Genomic DNA, 22,148 nt, shown 5'->3' with positions numbered 1-22,148 from the left:
ATTCAAAAGAGAATTGTTAAATAATCTAGGTATATCTAGAGGGAATACTATAAAGCTATTAAAAAGAAGAAATCTAAACTCTTGCAATTTGTCTTTGAGAAATTTTCAGGAGTTGTTTTTAAGTAAGAAAAGAAAAATACAAAAATGTTTACATAAGAAAGTATTTTAAAAATTCAAACAATAGCAGAGGAAACAATTTGTGCAGAGAGAACTAATGAAAGTTCACATGCTAAGCAGCTAAGTGCGCCACGACGTGAGCACAGGTAGGAGGCAGAGCTGATGAATTCCATACACTGAATCACTCTTATGGTTAGTGAAAAAGACCAGAGGGTGGTGATTTAATCCAACCATGGTCTTTAAACCATCAAAATGCAGGCAGTACACCAACATTCTCTGAAGGCAGGATTCTGAAAGACCAACCACATGGCTTCATTGATAAAACAGAGCCCTGCCTCCTCAGAAGAGCTTTCTTAAAGGACATAAGGATTTACTTCCCAACGTCCAATACTGTATTGTTCCAGAAAATCAAGTGGGCACTGGGCTTTGCTGTCCGAGAGACTAAAGTCTCACAATTTATTATTGTTCATGCTACATTTCTCCTCTGACTCCTTGTTCACTCCACAAAGATGAAATTCATGGTCAATTTCACCTGTCTGTCAGAGCTACATGGTTCACTAGGAATTAAAATTCACTTAGCAAAGCTGTCCCTTCTTTTCTCTAGATAATGATAGCCATAATCCCAGTTTTAAAATGTACCTTCGCCTGTGTATTATCTATAAAAGATAATGAACACTTCTTGTTGTCTCCGGGTGTGCAGTATTTCCATTGATGACAGTTTTGCTTTTAATTATTTGTTCTTATTAAAAAGCAGAAATAGGCAAGAAAAGGAAAATGCATGCCATTTGTGTCTCTATAGAGAAATCGCTTGCAATGCTGTCAAAGTGTCTTTTGATTGTTTAAATTAAGAGAACTAGCTTTTAAAGGGAATGAATAGGAGGCAAAAGCATGATAGGAAACTCACTATGGGTAAGTCATCCCCCCACCTTCCATGCATGAGATGCCCAGTGCACTGTGGGTATGTTTGTATGACAGTATGCAAATTCTTTATAATAATTTAAAAGTGCATATACCTTAAAGGTAAAAATTGACAGAGTGAACTAACTGGTAATTTTACTGTTTTTTTAACAGTTCTAGATGGTTTTCCATTAAGTGGAATACATTTGAAATGATTTAAATGGAAAAGTTGGGTTAAGAAGTAAATATTATCTGAAGCATTCTTGTTTTTTATTTTATTAATTTATTATGTGACAACTTTATAAATGTCTATAATACAGTCTGGTGATACTCATTAACCTTCTCTCTCTTATCCTCTGCCCATTCCTACCAATGCCCTCACTTTCACACATAAAATTCCCGGGATACTTTCATATATTTTTATTTTTCTTTATGACCTGGGGATTTAACAAGGCCACTCTCATCAGCATGAACATGGTGCTGTCTCCTCAGGCACGGGCACCAGAGGCTACATCACAGAAGACAAGAATTCTTACAAAGAAAGTAGTGCTCTCTTACCTCTGGATTTCCTGTGTGCCAGAATCAGATGTCCTAAATGAAGAAAGTTTCTTAGTCTCCTAAATGCAATTGTTTAATTTTTCTCTATGTATTTGCTAATAAATTTTCTCAAATTTATGTTAATGTTTTTATTGTTTATCTTTTTATTTTTCCTCTTGTGAGGAATCACACATCTAAATGCATATTTGGGGTTTATGTGTCATTCAAGCTGAGGCAAGGAAGGCACAGATGCCTGGTGGAATGGTATTCCAGAGAATATCTGAGGGAGTGTTTCCAGAAGAGCTCATGCACATCACGGTAGACCCAGCAAAGAGGAGCTTTTTCCACGCACATGCACATCATCCAACCCCTGAAGCTTCTGAATGAAACAGAGAGGCAAAGAAAAGGTAAATTCACTCTTGGAGCTAGAGAATCCCTTGCTGTGTCCCTGGACACTGGTACTCAAGCCTTCTGGTTTAGACTAAATCATATATTTTTGTCATCTCTGACTCTCAGTTCTTTCATCTTGAGCTAAAGCTATACCACAAGATGATGTAGGATTTCCCTCTCTACGCTATGATTACCAATGATAAACAAAGGAACTGCTTTGGGCCTATAACAGAGCTATAGGGGAACAGAGCTAAGAGGTGAAAACTAAGCTGAATGCTGGGAAAAAGGAGGTGGAGTCAGAGAGAAGCCATGTAACCCTGTCAGAGACAAATGCTGGGGACTTTACCTGGTAAGCCACAGCCATGTGTCAATACACAGATTAATAGAAATGGGTTAAATTAAGATGTAAGCATTAGCCAATAAGAAGCTAGAGCTAATGGGCCAAGAAGTGACTTAATTGATAGAGATTCTGTGTAATTATTTTGGGGCTGAGCAGCCAAGACGAGCAAGCACCTCTTCCAACAAGCAGATGTCCTGAATTTCAACTTGCAGACAGCAGTCCACTAGACTTTGCAGCTTCCACCATGATGAGTCAGTCCTATAGCCATACTCCTTCTCTGTATATTGTGCACAGGCAAGTCTACACAGCCCCTCTCCATCTCTGTCTGTTCTTTTCTTTATTGATATTTATTGAACTCTACATTTTTCTCTGCTCCCCTCCCTGTCTCTACCCTCCCCCGTCAACCCTCCCCCAAGGTCCCCATGCTCCCAGTTTACTCAGGCTATCATCTCATCTTTTTCTACTTTCTATGTAGATTAGATATATGTAAGTCTCTCTTAGAGTCCTCATTGTTTTCTAAGTTCTCTGGGATTGTGGTTTGTAGGCTGGCTTTCTTTGTTTTATGTTTAAAAACCACCTATGAGTGAGTACATGTGATAATTGTCTTTCTGGGTCTGGGTTACTTCATTCAAAATAATGTTTTCTAGCTCCACCCATTTTCCTATAAAATTTAAGTGTCATTTTTCTGCTGTGTAGTATTCCATTGTGTAAATGTACCATTCCTTAGCCATTCTTCGGTCGAGGGGCATTTAGGTTGTTTCCAGGATCTGGCTATGACAAACAAAGCTGCTATGAACATAGTTGAGCACATGGCCTTGTGGCATGATTGAGCAGCCTTTGGATATATACCCAAAAGTGGTATTGCTGGATCTTGAGGAAGGTTGTTTCCTAATTTTCTGAAAAACTGCCACACTGACATCCAAAGGGGCTGTACCAGCTTACATTCCCACCAGAAATGCAGAAGTGTTCCCTTTTCCCCACAACTTCTCCAGCATAAGTTGTCATTTTTTTTTAATCTTGGCCATTCTTATAGGTAGAATTTCAGAGTTGTTTTGATTTGCATTTCTCTGGTGACTAAGGATGTTGAACATTCCCTTAAGTGTCTTTCAGACATTTTAGATTCTTCTGTTGAGAGTTCTCTGTTTAGGTCTGTACTCCATTTTTTACTGGACTAATTATTCTTTTGCTGATCAATTTCTTGAGTTCTTTGAATATTTTGGAGATCAGACCTCTGTCTGATGTGGAGTTATTGAAGATCTTTTCCCATTCTGTAGCCTGTCGTCTTGTTGACTGTTTCCTTTTCTTTACAGAAGCTTTTCAGTTTCAGGAGGTCCCATTTATTAATTGTTACTCTCGGTGTCTGTGCTGCTGGGGTTCTATTTAGGAAGTGGTTCCATTTGCCAATGCATTCAGTTGTACTTCTCACTTTCTCTTCTATAAGGTTCAGTGTGGATGGTTTTGTGTTGAGGTCTTTGATCCATTTGGACTTGAGTTTTGTGCATGGTGATAGATATGGGTCTATTTTTATTCTTCTACATGTTGATATCCAGGTATGCCAGCACCACTTGATAAATATGCTTTCTTTTTTCCATTTGATATTTTTTGCTTCTTTGTCAAAAATCAGGTGTTTGAAGATGTGTGGATTGATATCGGGTTTTCTATTCAGTTCCATTGGTCCTCCTGTCTGTTCTTATGTCAATACCAGGCTGTTTTCAGTAGCTCTGTATTAGAGTTTGAAGTCAGGGGTTGTGAGGCTTCTAGAAGTTCTTTTATTGTAAAGGATTGTTTTGACTATCCTGGGTTTTTTGCTTTTCCATATGAAGTTGAGTACCATTCTTTTGAGGTTTTTGAAGAATTTTGCTGGGCATTGTGTTGAATCTATATCTCTGACTGTCTTACATGATAAGCCAGTCCTTAGTCATACTCTGTGTCTGTATGTCTTACAGGATTAGCTTCTTTGAAATCTCATGGCTAATACTGTTAATTCCTTGATGCTTGTTACAGCAGTTTAAATGGTCTGAAATCCAAGATTTGATACATCTAAGTTTAGTTATAAAATTTTTGTTTGCATCTTATTTTTTTTACATCTATTTTTCTGGGCTTTTGTTTGTTTTATTAATATCATGATTATTGCTTTGTGGACTGTGGCTTTTGTTTGTTTGTAGAGATTGTATTATAATCTAAGGCCTTTTAAAAGTGTGTGTGTGTTAGTTTGGTTAAAAGAGCATTTATTTCATTATTTAAAATTATACATTTTTTATTCCAAAACAAGACAAATTTTGAGTGAGCAAATGTAAATCTTAGAATATTTTTGGTCTTTCTTACAATTTTCCCACATTTTTCTTGTTTGTAGTTTTTATTTAGTTGTGTTTGATTTTCACAGTTATGTTTGAGCACAGGGCTTGCATAGTCAAGACAAGCAAACTGATACCAAGCTTTATCCCAGACCTGCTTTTATGATTATAATTCAGAATGTTTATTAGTTTATTTTAAAAAGCCAAGTTATTTTAAAACAATTTCCATGAAAAAATAATTTATTCTTTTTCTGTCAAGTCTTTTCATTGAATTATTCTGTTCTGGTTACCATGTATCTTAAAGTAATTTCTATAGGAAATTTGCTAAAAATAATGATATTTTTGGCTTTTGTACCTTAAGTTGTTGAATATAAGTTTCTATAGCACAACTTAAACAAAATGGTTTTATTTTCTCTTGCAAATTAAAACTGAAGTTGTTCCTTCATAGGAATTTTGCCCAGCTGTTTTTCTACAAGATTTCTTTTTTCCTTCCAAGAAAGAATGTTAAGGTATGACTGGTTTTCTCTTTTCATTTTTCTTGCTTGCTATGAAGTGAGCATTTTGTGTATGTTTGTATAAAGTGTGCATTTTGGGTCTCTGAAGTTTGTTTAAAATAAAAAACAAATTGTCAATCTAAATAAGGTCTGATTAATTTCTAAAACTGTTAGTTTATTTTGTGTTATAATTCCTATGATGGTTTGAATTCCTAGCTTCCTTATAGACAGAGTCAAATATAAAGCACAGATTTTTCATTGGCTGTCAATCATTCTATATCACTAGTATTCTCTTCCTAGCCTATGAATGTTTTCAACTACCACAACTTGATCATGCTACCAACAATCATTCTTTCGTTTTGAGTATTTACCTTTATTTCTATAAAATCCAAACAGTTCTTAGTTATATTGTTTATATCCATCAACTTTGTCTTGTTATAAAATGTCACCTAATTTTTAAAATTATATAAATGTATAACACAAAAATGCCTGTATAATTCAACAAAATATTAATGATTGGTTATAACCCACATATCTAAATACGAAGAGTTTGTCTAAAGGTATGTATTGCAAGACTGTCATGAACTGCATCTCACTACTGTACTGAGAACTGCACTGTACACGGCTGTGTGCATTTATACTGAATGTGTTCCAAACTAGATAGAATAATGTTTTTATTGATGATATATTGAAAAAGACAAATATCACATTCTAATCCCCCCCTTTTTTTCAAATATAAGGTGCTAAAAACAGAAGCTGTATTGAGAATTGTGTGTCCTCTTTCAGTATTCAAAAGACTACTAAATTTTGGACCTGGAAGAAATACACCTTTCCTGTTGATGCCTTCTTTGACAGACACTTCTCTATAGTCTCTAGGAGCTATGACAAAATGCCATCTATCCTTAACATCTAGCTACAGATCTTTATTTCAAGTTCCATATGTTAAAAAACAATATTTGGCCTGGAGGGATGGCTCAGCCGTTAAAGGCTAGGCTCACAACCAAAAATATTTGGCTTATAAGGACTCTTTATATTTTTAAACACTTTTAACTCCAAGTAGCTAACTTTACAATGTCCTGGAGGACAGGCATTTTGTATTTGCACTTTATGTTCCTACAACAATGATCTGGCATCTTCCACACAATGTCAGTGATGAATTCATAAGCCTTTTAATAAATCAGCAAAATAATTATTATTAATCAACAGGCATGCCCATATTTTCTATATTTTCCTGGAAGTTCATAAAAGCTAATACCATGATAAAAAGCTCTACCTTAAACATAACTGGAGAAATGGTTATTTCTCCTTCTTTGTGATTTTGCTTGGCTTCCTGGAGAGATATCACTTAAGAAACAAATCCCTCTCAAGTATATGAATAGACTTGGCCCCACTTCCATAAGCTAACTATAGAAGGCCCTGACTATTCTGGTTGCTGTCCTTGCCCTTGGGACAATTGCCATTCTATTTTAACCTCCATCCTTTCAAGTGCTTTGGAATTTAAGAGGACTACAAAGTCCCTTAGTGTATTGAAAACTGCACATATTTTACCTTCCCCTTTGTTCTTCCTCCTTGGCTGAGAACATTCTATCCAGCCTGTCTCCCTGTTTGCCTGTAAGGTTTGAGGTGGACTGTCAAAGGAAAACAACAGAGAAGAGAATAATTAATGGTACTTTGATGCCTGCCAGCTCCAAAGTAATGTTAACCTGTGGGCTTTCAAGTGTCCCATAGTTACCTAATACCACCAGCTGCCTGCCTGCCCTTCTGCCTGACTGCCTGCCTTCCATATTCTCTAGAGATGAGTGCACATGATGTAAGTGTCTGCCAACTTCTCCTGTGCTCATTCCCTTCATGGAAATCTCCCCATTGAATAGTCACACTGTTATTCCACAAGCATATGTTTGAAAAGAGTGTAGTGGTGGTGATATTCAAAATAGTCAAAATCTTTTGGTGAGAGATCTGAAATGACCATAAAGATTTTCTTTTCTTTCACTTCAGCATGCGGAGGGATTCATTTAATTTCTTGGACCAACAGTGTTCCTTCGAATAAACTCAGAACTCTTTCACCCCGCCTTTCAGTGGCTTGGCCATGAAGGAACAGACAAGGCATTCCCTGTTCTTTAACACTTGACTATTACTTTCAAAATACAAATAATAGGCAAGTACATATACAATAATGAGTAGGGACTCCATTGAGATTGTGTCTAAGTGGTATAAATAATATATAGTAAAAATTTTTGGTTTCCCTCTCCACATTTGGAGAACTTCAGTCCTGAAAGTGAGTAAAGATTCATATGTATACAGTGGAATTAAATGGAAAAATGGCAAAAAAAAATAGTTCTTGGGTGATGGCATGCGCCTTTAATCCCAGCACTCAGGATGCAAAGGCAGAGGCAGGAGGATATAATTGAGTTCAAGGACAGCCTGGTCTACAAAGTAAGTTATAGGATGAATAGAGCTATGTAGTGAACCCTGTCTCAAAACAAAACAAAAGGAATACCATATTCTACCTTAAGTGGTTATTATGTATTTGGGAAACATGCAAAGTCCATTCAATAGAAGAAAATCATTATGATATTTAGTTTCATTTAAAAAAATCTAAAATGGCTGAAAAACACTTAAAGAAATGTTCAAATCCTTAGCCACCAGAGAAATTCAAATCAAAACAATCCTGAGAATCCTTATGACACCTGTAAAAACTGCCAAAACCTGTAAAAACTGCCAAAACCAGAAACACAGATGACAACTTATGCTGGAGAGGATGTGGGGTAAAGGGAACACTCCTCCATTGGTGGTGGGAGTGAAAACCTGCTTTAAATTTCAGTATGGTGATTTCCCAGAAAATTAGGAAACAACCTACCTTAAAACTCAGCAATACCACTCTGGAGCATATACCCAAAGGATGCTCAATCATATCACAAGGACATGTGCTCAACTATGTTTATAGCAGCACTGTTCATAGCCAAAACCTGCAAACAACCTATATGCCCCTTGACCAAAGAATGGATAAGGAAAACGTGATGCATTTACACAATGGAGTACTACACAACAGAAAAAACAATAATGACATATTGAAATTTGAGGGAAATGTACGAATCTAGAAAACATCATATTGAGTTAGGTTACCCAGACTCAGAAAGACAAATATCACATGTACTCACTCATAAGTGGTTTTTAGACATAAAACAAAGAAAATAAAGTAGCCTAAAATTCACAATCCCAGAGAACCTAGACAACAATATGGACCCTAAGAGAGACATATGTGGATCTAATGTACATGGGAAGTAGAAAAAGACAAGATTTCCTGAGTAAATTCCCCAAGTAACCTCATATTACAAAAGAAAGAGCAGAAGTACGCTTGCACATCCTGACCATCTGTCAGGAAGGAGTGGATCTTCCTGTATGAGACATCTTAATGTCAAAAGAACCAAGTAACCACATTCTGAGTCAGGATGTGTACCTACACTTGTCAACCGTTTTAAGCAACCTCCAAACTCTCTGACCATCAGACAAGGTGGAAATAGGCTCACAGTTTTAAGCCTCCCCACTAATATATTGATTTATGATATCTAAAATGATCAAAATTTAATTCGCGCCACAGTCTAGCTATGATTTTGTTGTAGGCATTGCTGAAACTCCTTAGCACAAGTAAGGGTACAATCGCAAACTAGTATGTGGCAGTCCTGAATAAATGACAACGCATCAGGGAACAAATCCACAAAGAGCTACAAAGAGAGAAATATCTTCCTGGAGTGGCATTTCCAGGCATATTCTGTGGCATATTATCTACCAGTCCTGTTTTGTAATTTGAGATATGCGGCTTCCTTATCTTACAAAAATTCTCCTGAAGTCTCTAAGACTTCTCAAACCAGAGGTTTAATCAATCAATCAATCAATCAATCAATAAGATACTTTCATTCCCATAAAAACAATGTCATGCCACAACCTGGGCATTGACAAACCAGTTTAGTTCTGGATATGAATAAGTTATGGGGTTCCAGTCTGGTCACAAAGCCTCGAGGAAGCTGGACTAGATCAAAGCAACATAAGAAATGTTTTTTGAACCATCTAGAAATTATAGATCATTACTTCACCCTTCTTTACAGCCAGATGGATGTATGGTGACTCAGTTTCTTCACAGATAATCAGGACCTGCCTATTCATCTTTATGTTGTTATTCTGCTTGCCTCTACCTCCCAAGTGATGGGATTAAAGGTGTGCACCACCATTGTCTGGTCTCTATGGCTAACAAGTGGCTAGTTCCATACTCTGACTTCAGGAAAGCTTTATTTGTTAGATCACAAGCAAAATATCACCACACTGCCATACAGTCTCCACCCACCATAGTCACCAGCTCCCATGTCTTCTCCATCATAATAGACTGCATCTCTTCAAACTTTAGGCAAACTAAAGCCTTTCTAACTAGTTAATCAAAATATCTTGGACAGAGTTTAGCAACTGTAGCAGCAGGCCAATTCTAATTTCTAATCAAACTTCTTTCTTGACTCAGCTATAGGTTTGAAGTTAAATCCTGAAATTGCTTTGGCTGAAGCTGCTTACTTGGTAAAATGGGAAGAATAGTTTGTTTTGGATTTTTGCCAAGTTCTATGGTATTATTCAAAAACTTCCTAGTGTCTGACTTGGTGAAAGAGAGGTGCCACTACTGACAGTTCCCTAAAGGAGTGACATAACTCTTCAGAAGAGAAATTGTTTGTGCCCTCCCTATTTAAATGATGTCGTCAGAACTTAATGAAAAAAAATTCCTGCAAAAATATTGTTATTCTGCTCCTTCTGGGCGGTAAAATGTCACCCAATTTGAACTGTATTCTGTTTTAGCACTTACAAACGTAGATGACAATAATTTAAAAGACAACACGACTGAGCTGATTAATCATTTAATGCCCTACAATGAATCACATGTTCCTTGGCTTCCCAGAGGTGCTTGAAGATTTATCCAATGCTTTTCTGTGACACTTCCTAATATGATTCTATTTGCTCTTCAGTAGGCAATCTCATCCAGTTATTATATTTTCAGTGGGATAAAAGTAACATTACAGTGACATTTGGGGAATAAATCCCATTTTCATATATATTTAAATCTGTATTTTTTTCTTTTGAATACAATAAGAATCCTAAATGACTTCAGTCTGCAAATATATATTTTTTTATTTGACTTTCTGAAAATTATATATATTTTCTTGAATGGTAGTCGATTTCTAATTTTTAATGTTAACTTTTTTCTCTTAAGAAAATACTAATCAAAATGGCAAATCCTTTTGTCTAATCATATTGATCCAAATATTGAATGCCTTCTTAAGTTGTTTTTAAAAGCTAATAGTCTGCAGTCTAGACAGATACTACAGTGATTAAGTAAACTATTCAGTCAATTGTGTTAGATAAATTGGGTATGACTAACTTGTTTTGATATCACCTAACTCAGCTTACTGCCTTGTCCAAGCATCATAGGCACTAATAAATATTTATTGATTTAAGTTGTTTGCTCTTTAAAGTGAAATATACTTGTGTTGAAACTAAAGCAAATAATTTAGATAATGCATGTGAAATGCGTAATACCACCTATTAAGCCCTTTGACAATTCACACCCACCTTCCTCTGATTAGTGAGTTTTATTTGTTCCTCTTTTATTATCAAGCATGGATTTTAGTTGGATAATGGCAAATTGCTTTCTCAATATCTATTATCTATTTTGTTTTGGTAATTGGACATTGAGTTCTAAGTCATCTCCAATCATCTTTGGTCTAAGCATCTCTCTCTTGTGAAACTGTATTGCACATTATTTATAAAGGACTTTAGCAAAAAGCAAGAGAAAAACACCATGGATGCCAGTAAGAAAATGCTTCTTACATGCAAGTCTTATTCATTAATAAGTGAGCTCACTTTGAAAAAAAAATCATTAATGTTTTCACTCCTATGAGACAATAACTCTGCGGGAGTTAGATTTGATCAGATAATGATTAGATAAACTGTAGGAGGATACAGATTAGCTATGAAATTATTACTTCTGGGAATCTGATTTAGTGCTTTTTAATTTTTAAAAATGAAAGCACAAGATCCAGAAGATCAATAAACCTGAGAATACAAGCAGTTAAGAGAACTCACAATGTGTTTTATAGCAAGGAAGATTTTTGTGCAAGAAATATAATTATGAAATTCATTAAAATGGCTGTGTTAGACTGTTTTTCTTGGCTCTTTATACCTCAGGTTCTAAGCGAGCCATTTACACAAATTGAGTTCCACTATGAGAACTATCTGCTTTTTCCTTTGTTGTCAAAACTACAAAAATATGGTTTATATTTTTTATACCACATTAATACAGGATAGTTATTCAAAACCTAGAATTGAAGGTTTGTGAAATACCATGTTTCCCTTCAAGAGCTTCATATAGTTTAGCTTCTAAAGTGGAAAACATACTGTTGGCATTTGTAAAAGTGGTGATACATTTTTTTGTAGAGATGGAGACTAATAACAATGGATGGATACATACTCTGTTCTCTTATTTACTCTACTATTACCCATGAGCAATCCTTGAGATACAGAATCCTACAATGAGCCTGCAGTAATAATCTTAGATCCACACAGCCGAGGATCTGCCATAGGCTCATCCATAATGTCCTTAGGGCTAGTAAGAGCCAACACTGTTATCTGAGTGGGATGCTCCAAACCTAGAACAAGGTTCCAGACAAGCCTCAGTTTTGCCTCGTGGGACACTCTATGGATAATCACCAACATTCTGCCTATCACACTAGATTGATCAGAGGTCTTGACAAATTCAAAGACACATACGTATACACTTACCTTTGTACTAAACTTGGATGCCAAGACAGCAAGTAGGTTGGTTATTCTTGCTTTTTGTTATTATGTTTCTTTCACAAGATCACAAGAAAGTGGAACTGTCAGAACAGTATGAACATGTTGATTTGGAGACAATTTTAATCAAGCAAGATGCAGGCCAAATCAGGGCCCCTGGCTGTGGATAATCCACACACTGAGCCTTGTGAAGGCACATGGGCACTCCTGGCACTTCCATGTTCTGACCATTGTTCATCTGGAGTGTGATAGAGTGCCAGGTTCTGAGTGTGCTTTGAGCATCTGGTGCTCAGCACAGCCTCCAGCTCCCCATCACTGCTCAGGGCTTCCCGGAAGTAGCAGAGTTTATCTGCAAGCACAGCTTTGGAGGATGTCCTAATCTGAATTCTAAGCTATCTGGGCTGCCCAGGGCATCTGAGTTTGACACAGGCTTTACCAGTTGCATTGGCAGAGGGAAGGCTCACTTGCACACTGAGATAGTTCTTCTTTCTTTGCACACGACCGTCCTGGGCTGTGGTTCTTTTTGGAGGTGGTGCATAGAGATCATTTCACATTCCAGGAATGCAATAGTCAAAGGCAGGCATGGCTCAGTGCTGTGTATGCTATGCTTACATAATAAAATGTATAATATTGAATTTGACATACTCATAAAAGCAAACTACTGTTCATATATTATTGCATAAAGTGGGTAAAACTTAAATTTTTATCATCTTTTTAACATAATATTTTTATTGCTCATTTAGGAATCTCACATAATGTATCTCAATTACTCTCACTTCCTAGTCTTCACTGGTCCACTCTCTCACCCTTGGGTCCTCCTCAAAAAAATGAAGAAAAAGAAAAAGAAACTTCAATTTGTGCTATCCATATAGTCAATGGATCATGGTCATGCTCCTGGTGGCCAGTCCCTTAAAGAAAAGCTCCCCCTCCCCAGTCCCCACCAGAAGCCAGCAATTGTGAGAAATACATGTCAGCATAATTGTCAGAATGTTTAAGAGTTCTATTTGCTGGCTTCCTGTCTAGGTTGTTATTTTATTTGGGGGGTGGGCTTGTCACAGAATCCTTCTATGTTTTTTTCTCGGCTGAGAGTCTGCAGGCACACTGCAGAAGAAGCTTTCTTGTCCTTTATGACTATGGGTCATAGACTTTCATATGGTATCTGGTGACGGCATGGACTATACATCCACCTGGCCTCCTGTATCAATATGTGTCATGGACCTCAGCATGGTCTCCAGTGACAGTACAGAGCATGGATACCAACTGTCTGTGATAGCAGCCTGGCCCACGGACATCAGCATGGCTTCCTTCGGCAGCACAGACCATATTCATTGCCATGAGTCATCAGTCTGGCTCAAAGCCTCTGGTCTCTGAAGCACACAGACCATCACCAAGACTTCCTTGATCACAGTCATGCCTGAGATCTTCATCTACATTATTGATGATGTGCAGAAACTGTTCTGCCACTCCTACTCCTCTATATGGCTCAGTGGCTCATTGATGGAGCAGGTGTTAGTGTTGACCTACAGAAAGTGCTCAATTCAGGCCCAGATGGCAGCCTCGTTGGGCTGCCCTGGATAGCCAATTTTGATCATCTTCATGAAATAATAACAAGCAGTTTGGTTTGATGTTTCTTTACACAACACTAGGATCCATGAAGATGATAGTGTAGCAATGATGTTGCCAACACCAAATATGTGCTATTACAAATTATTACTTTGATACAAATGAGCTGTAATAAATCATTGCCTTACTAAAATAGTAACAGTATTACCACCTTCTTCTTGTAGTGAGAGATGTAAAATTAGCTGGGGATTGGACAGAATAAAGGGTTTAGTTCCTGGCTTCCGTCTCTTGAATGAGAAGAAACATATCTTTACTTGTCTTTCACTCATTGGTTCATATCTTCCAAGCATTGTGAAGTCATATATTTTGGTTTTTGTAACAGATTTTAAAATATGAAACAGTTAACACAGGCAGAGACCTAGAAAAATATTTCTTTCTTACGTCGCAGGCATCCTCATGGTAGCCCTAAGGCCCTAAACTTGGGAACTATTTTAAACTATTTCTTATGCAATACAAAAACTTCTAGCCAGGGTTTGTCCAGCTTCATCAATGTCAAGGACACTGGAAAGAAGTTCAGTATCTCATTAATCAAAAGCACCTTTTCAGTCAGTCCTCATCTATGAGAACACTGTTCTTAACATTAAATTCAAGCTTCTCACTAAAATACGTCCCTAAGATTGCAGCCCTCAGTTCTCACTGGGTATCGGAAACTTCTAAAGAGCTATGAAAGAAACACTGTATCATGGGAAATCCATATTCCCATGAAATTCCACCAATCCCAGGGGCAGGCAATAAATTGTTTTAAGCAAGGGAGTCATTTTCCTTAGCAGAATAGTCATGAATACACTACTCTTGCCTTACTAAATAACCGTCCATCCATGGACGCAACTCTTAAAAAACTCAAAGGTCCATACGCAAAGAAGACATGGAGTTAAGAAGGGTCTTATTGAAAAGAAGGGAGTGGATAAGGAAAAAGAATGGGGTTTATAAGAAAATGACTAAAATTCGTTACATAAATATATGAAACTGTCAAACAGTAGCTTTTTAAAAAATCAGGTGACCAGTTTCATTCCTCAGAGCTTTGGCTTTGTAGGGAAAAGGAAGTCATTTCCTGCCATTCCTATGCTCATGGAGAAAAGCCCTAGATTTAAAAGGTTAGTGTGGTGGTTTGAAAGAATATTGCCCCCACGTTGGCTCATAGGGAGTGGCACTACCAGGAAGTGTGGCTTTGTTGGAGTAAGTGTGTCACTAGGGTGAAGTCTTTGAGGTCTAAGAAGTTCAAGCCTGTTCAGGATGCCACTCTCTCTTCCTGCTTCTTGTAGATCCAGATGTAGAACTCTCAGTGGCTTCTCCAGCACCATGTCTGCCTGTGTACCACCATGGTTCCTTCCATGACAGTAAGGGACCAAACTTCTGTGTAAGCCAGGCCCAAATAAATGCTTATAAGAGTTGCTGTAGTCATGGTGCCTCTTCACAGCAATAGAAATTCTAACTAAGAAAGTCAGAATAGCAGTGGGAAAAAAAAGCATACAGATTTATTTACTGTTGTTTTATATGATATGGGAGTTTCCATAAATGAAGACGCAATAGCCAAACACAGCTGGATACAAAGTTATGGTGTTCTATAGTACAGAGGAGTAAAGCCTATTCATAGAAGTCTATTATGCAGTTTCTGAGAGAAGTTAAATCTCCAGACATAAAGTATAGTAAGAATTATTCCAATTTGGTCAGTGGGTGCTGTAGGCATGAGAGAACTACAATAAGGTATCCTAATAATATATACAAGTAACTCATGTTATCAAGATAACATAAAATGCCTGAGAGCAAAAAATTCCAGTGTCCAATCCTTACAACTACTAGCCAACAAAACCATAAAATGTATAGCTATGTTGGGTTCACTCTCATGTGTGAAATATAGATAAATCCTGTTCTGAGTTATGGCACAGACTCTTAGTTCAAAATGCCAACGTTGGTTTTCCTCATCCCTCTATATGGTCCTACCTAACCACAAAACATATCAAAAGGGCCTCCTGTTTGTTGCCTGAAGTCATCTGAGTTTGTAAGGGCTTTTTCTTTTCTAAAAAGGAGGGGGGCATTAATATTATTTTTCCATATTAAAAAAATCATAAGCATATTGTGCATCCCCGAAAGAAGACCACCTAAATGCCCTTGATAGCCTCTCTCCATGTCCTCTTCTTTTTCTAAAACAGGCTGGTTTGCACCGCTGGCTAGCCTGAAACTCTCTATATAACCAAGCTGACCTTGAACTCTCAGAGATCCACCTGCCTATGCCTCCCGAGTGCTGGGATTAAAGGTGTGCACCACCACTCCCAGCACCTTCACAACATTTTAAACATCTATTAAGGACCCTCCATACAGCTGGCATGCCAGACCTGTGCTCTGGCAGAAAGAGCAATTGTTTCAGGGGAATTCAACTACTAGCTGCTTTTCTGCCTTCTCTCTGGTCTTTACTTTCTTAGGAGAGATTTGAACATTTCAAAGAATTGCCATTTCTGTGAGTGTCGCTGTTGTAGGCTTAAGAAACTTCCTGTGCTCAATGGCAATGAGGCCACTTTGGGTTGAGTATCTAAGCATCTTAGACTGAATGGGAATGTCATCCATATAAAACAATCAATCATTATATGCACTTCCAAAGTCACATCATTCTGGAACCCTTTCTGAAGAAAGCAGCAAACATGACTAGTTAACCATAAAAGAAATAAAGGTCTCCTTGGTGTTTACTAACTGTTTAAGAAATAGAGTCTTACGCCGGGTGGTAGTGGTGCACACCATTAATTCGAGCACTTGGGAGGCAGAGACAGGTGAATCTCTGTGAGTCAGAGGCCTGCCCCATCTACAGAGTGAGTTCCAGGACAGGCAGTAAAGCTACAGAGAAATCCTGTCTCAAAAAAATACAAAAGCAAACAAATAAACAAACAGTGACTTTCATGTTTTACATCCTCAGTAGCTATAGTATTGAAATGAGTGGGGGAAGGAGAGGGGAAGAGAAAGGTTGAGGAATGAATGAGAGGAAGGGAGGAAGGAAGACAGAGAACTGGAGAGGAGGAAGAAAAAGAAGGACGCAAACAAAAACACCTAGATATAATTGTGCTACTTTGATTGAGAAGTGGACAGTTGTGGAGACAGGGGATTGACCAGAGTGAAGAAGCTCATTAGGTCAACTTAACAAGACTCCTTGCTCATATTACTCTCCAATTTTCTGTGTCTTCAGCAATAAGAACATTCCTTTGCCCAGATATACAGTGACCTACCTCACATGGGGATTTTATGACCTTTTTATAAGGAAGGCAAGAGGTTTTTATCCACCTGCTTCAAAGGAAAGGAGTGGGTGAAAGTCAAAGAAATATTTCTATGTTTGCTGTTTTCTCAAATGCCAAGGTGCCATTTTCAGGAGTGTTTGTACCTAACCTCATCTTTTTCTTTTGGTCTTAGTGGGACTGCAACACCAGCGTAATTAGAAGGTTCTTTGATCCTAATAGACAACCTAGGTCATGAGTTATTGTACTCTGACTATACAATAAAACCATCTAATGAATTTTGAACAAATATTTCCACACTCAGTCTCTAGCCAAGCCCCAACCAGTATTACAAGTCATAGAGCCGAAAGTTTATTGAATTTGGAATTTTCTAAAATTTCAGATAATTCTAATTTTCAGTGTGGGGATAAGCACTCTGCAAAAATTTTAGCTGGTATTTTTAGGTGTAGTTAGTGACAAAGTTTGTGATCTCTTACCCAAAGTGAGCAGTTCCTTCCAACCTCACACATATGCAAACATTTTGTTAATCTCATTAAATGCTAAAACTGTTGCTACATTCAAACTACAGAATACTAATGTTCTTGGGGCATTTAACCAAAAACTTTACTGGATATTCAATTAATAAGTTCAGTGTTTTTCTGGACCAGTTCACATTCTTTGACAAGTAGAAAGATCCTAATTTCATGTTTTTCTCTATCCATTAATGAAACCCATGTTAATCTAAGAGTATTTTTAGAATTAGGCCATTTGAGCTGCCATAGCCCCCATTTCTTCCAGCCTTCATGATGCCAGCCCAGATCAAAGGACAGCATTTCCTTGCAGAAGGGGGACGGCAAACAAGGCTGACTGATAAGCAAAAATGGGAGCTAGCAGGTTTAAGAGGAGCACAACCAGATCTCAGGCTCATGTTTATCCAATCGATAAATGCCATGGCTCTTGAATAACTGTTGTTTAAACTCATTTCTCAGAGGCAGAACAAAGGAGTGTAATGAAAGCAGTGCTGTAAGAGAACTCATTAAAGTAAGTCAAGAGAAAGCAGGCTTTCAGATCATCAGGATCATCTTTTGGTTCACAAAAGCATCAGTGGGTAGCACAGTGCTTAGAGAGTGCCATTTACTCTATCTGTAGAAAGATGACAGAATGGAGACTCATCAATAGACTCATGGCACAGTCTTGTAGACTGGACTGTACAAACCTTTTCATCCAATCTTTTGTTTTTACTTTTTTTTTTCTTTTTGGTAATATGAATCTTCTCCCATGCTTTTCAGTGTTTGCATTGATGGAGTGGTTAGCCAAGCAGAAAGGCCACAGATCAAGACTATTGTCTGCCAGCAAAGGCTCCATTGAACCCTAATGGATGTAGGAATCTTGCAAAACAAAGAGTCCTTAGTGCCTGGCACAAATGAATCCTACATCAGAGAAGTCCAAGGGAGCCCTTTTGATTATCAGAAGAAGTAGTAATTAGAAGGTGGACCTATTATGAACCCAGAAAAGGAAAAATAAAAGAATGCAAGACAAAAGGAAGAATGAGAATGTACGAAACATTCTCCTTCAGTAATGTTTCCCCAGGATCTCCTGGCAAACACAAAGCAAGCTTGGATAATTTATGGCAGCGGTCTGTGGCATCTTTTGTCAAGTCTATGAAGAAATTATCTATTCATTGTTTCTGAGAGAGAATGCTGCATTAATTTTTGAAGTTTTAGGCAGGATATATTCTGGCAAGTATAAGAAGAAAGAAATTTTCACCTTTGGAGAGCATATAGTTGCCTTTTGAGGGATGTAACATCTAAGAGACATTATTTTTCCTCTAAAACCTTAAATGCTCAAATTCTGTGTTTGAATTTGTGATATATCATTTGATACTTTCCTTCCTTCTTTCCTGATCCTTAGAGATACTTGTTTCTCAATTTAGAGCTACCAATAATACTTTTGTGGAATGTTTTTGTGTGCATTTATTTATTTTGTTTTATATTGTTTTTATATCTTGAAACAGATGGCAGACCATGAATTGGATTCTGTGACAATTAGGAAACTCTCAAGTACAAGACATTTTAAGAGCAAATGGATGCATAAGGTGTCACCGCATGGCGAAAGGGAAGGTGACCATCAAAAGAAGTATTTGCTAAACTTGCTGCAACAATATCAACAACACCATGGACAATCACCACCTACATTATTTGCTGACTGTACAACAGCTGCAATGAAGAATGAAATACACGACATTCTCATGAACATTCTAAAGGATAACGTCATTTAGCATTTCAGGAATGCTAACACTAAAGCTAAGAATGGTTCACTGACCTGCTGAAAGGCAAGTATCTCTTAAGTAAAACAGCAACAGAACCCAGTCTCTAGGTTCTGAGGCCATAGAAGACTTCCTGACCTTCCTGCCAATGCCCTCTCTACATGGGCCTGTTCCTTTCCCAGGGCTACATAGACTGTCTTTCAATTCATCCATTCAGGAAATTCTACTTAGAGCAGGTATACTTTGAATGTAGTTCAGGGTGTTGGTTAGGAAACTATCTCATTTATCTACAGCATGCGGTTTCTTCTCATCATCCAGTCCATATATATGTGATGATCTATACTGGGGAAATACGTGCACACAGAGACTTTCTTCCATTAATAGTGTGAACTTCCTAAGTGATTCTGCAAACCTCCAAGCTCTTCCATACAACGTCATCCAGCTATCCCACACTTCTTGGGATGATAGCCATCATGAGGCGACTGTAGACCAGATATATTAGCTTCCAAACTTCCCAGCTTGCCCGTTGTGCTTTTAGAAATTGTCAGTGACTCTTGAAGTTCTGCCTCTTCTTACTTATTGGGTTTATACCATGTGAGCCATATCTATGGAGAGAAATTGCTGCTGTTCTCATTATCTCTGTTCTAGATATGAGCTCCAAATGAAGTTTTTGATTTGTTGACTTCAGCCTCAGAATTCATTTCTTTCTGATCTTTCCCATTATGGCAAGTTCCTTGTTCATGCAGCTCCAGGGACCTGGAAGATATGCCTGTGTAATTAGTTCTCTCCACTCACTTCCCTAATAAAGGTGATTCTCTGTATAACAAGAAACAAGCTGTGTCCCTCAGTCTTCATATGTGCTCTTTATCTTAGCCAATCTATCAGTGTTTTAATGCAGAACAATCTCTGAGCACTACAGGAGAATCGACAGGCATACTGGGCACTTGCTGATCAGAATTAGTTTCTTACATAGGGCCAACCATCTCAGAATACAATAGACATTGGCGTAGAAGTCTCAGGAAGGGAGGGGACTTCAGTCATTCCACTTTCTTAATGTGACATTTCACCCTATTATCTTTTCATGTGAAAAATAATTACCATGGGCTGTGAATTCAGTTCTCAGAAACTTTTTCTTGTTAGGTTGTTTTTACATGTTAACTTCTAAGTCTCATGCATAAAGGAATTGTCAGCATTCCCTGCCAATTAACTGCTAAAGCCCCTTGGAATTTCACTCAGTATGTGAGAGGCCTTGGAGGGAGAATGATCTTTGGATGTCTAGCTTAATAGGATTTCCTGTGCCATGTGGGATTACATTGTGCTCCAGAACAATTCCAACTGAGAAATGTTTGTCATATTTAACTGACAACTTAGTGTTATAATTGTATATTAAGAATATCTACTCCAGTCAAGCATTAAAGTAATACTAGATATTGGCCTCACTAGAATAAGTAAAAACCCTGCCAGATATATTCTTAGCTACCTATAGGGAGTTTTGACGCCAAAGCCATGACACTGACTGTCTTTGGGAATGGAACCTTAAGATATATGTGTGTTACAAGTGTCAAGGAGAAGTGAATTCAATCATAAGATCCATCAAAGCAAGGTAGACACGGGGGGTGAGGTGGGGGGGGGGGGGCGCGGGAGGCTGATCTCTCCTGAAGAAGCAGCCCCTCATCTCAATACTAAAAGCATCTGTGTAGGATTCTCTCACTGCTGCTCTTTGGGCCGGCAATCTTTCATATGATCCTGCACAATTCTTATCTCTTAAAAGTGCCAGTCTTGCTTAGCATGAGAAAAATTGTCTCTTTGACTAGTGGTCCCTCCCTTAGAGGGAGGGACAGAGGGAGGGATAGAAGGAGGGAATGAGGGAGGGAGTCTCTGAAAATTCTGGATTATCCTTTGTGAAAGTTTAAATCCCTCCTCCCATCACTTGAGCAAGCATTAATGCCATGTGTTTGAGAAAAGACCCTGAGAGAAGGGAAAGAGATGACACACAATTTTTCCCATTGTCTATAATCCCTTCTTTCTCCCTTTAAAGCCATACTTTTCTCCTGGGAAAAGGGCAAAAGCCTTCACTGCAGGATTCTGCAGAGGTCAGGGTACAATAAAAAGTTGTAAGTTTTATAAATTGGGTGAAAGTTCCCATAGTGAACTTTTTTCTGTACTGAGATAAAAATAAAATTTCTCGATCTCAATGACTGAGTGAGCGGGGTTGAGGTTCTTTCTCAGGGACTCTCATCTCAACAAGCTTTCTAGTATCAGAAGAGGGGGGCAAATCCCTTGTTCTTCAGCTGTGGGTAGTGATAGGTAGGAACTACAGGAAGTTAGAAGGTGTTGCATGACTGTTGCCATTGTTATTAAAGACTAAGCACACAGAATGAAGAAGACAAGGTGATAGTTCTGTCTCAAAATAGTATGTGTGTACAAGAAACAGATTTTAAAAAATCCTGGGCTGGAGAGATGTCTCAGTGGCTTAGAGCACTCTTTGCTTGTGTCATGGCATGCAGTGTTCTTTAAAGGAACAGAACTGATAAAATGGACGAATATATGTATATATGATTCATTGTGTGGCTTAGACCTTGTGACTGGGTTACTCCAATGGCTGTTTCCCAATGTCTCCCAGGGGCCAAGAACCTAGGATTCAGTTCATGACACTGGGTGATTCAATAGTTCTAATCTGATGCTGGTGGCCCAGAGGATCCCTAGATTCAGTATCCATTGGAATTTGAAGGCATAGGCTCCAATGCAAGGAAGGAATGCCTCAGCAGCAGGATTAAAGAACTTTGCCAGTGAGAGTGAGGGAAAAGTAGCAGAAGGAAATATTTCTCTCTTCCAGGCCCTTTTATGTGGGCTGCCACCAAAATGTGGAGACTAGCTTCAGGTGATCCAGTCAAGACAATCTCTCAAAGGCTGCCGAGCTGCTTCGAGTTTCGTCTACTCCAGATGTAATCAAGTTGACAGCCAAGATCGGTCATCACACTGCTCATACTGAGGACCCAAATTCAGTCCCCAGCATGGCACCCACATTGGATGATTCACAACTCTCTGTACATCCTGCACCGAGGAATCTGACACCTCCTTCTGGCCCCAACAGACACATGCCATGCATACACATGTTCATACTAAGACTCTAAAATGCATTTTTATCCTTTTCTGACACTATCTCCC

The sequence above is a fragment of the Microtus oregoni genome, unplaced genomic scaffold (assembly GCF_018167655.1).
Source record: "Microtus oregoni isolate MIOR12 unplaced genomic scaffold, Mior012 000011F_ref0000422, whole genome shotgun sequence".
In the NCBI taxonomy this organism is placed as follows: Eukaryota; Metazoa; Chordata; class Mammalia; order Rodentia; family Cricetidae; genus Microtus; species Microtus oregoni.
This window is presented reverse-complemented; position numbering follows the sequence as displayed.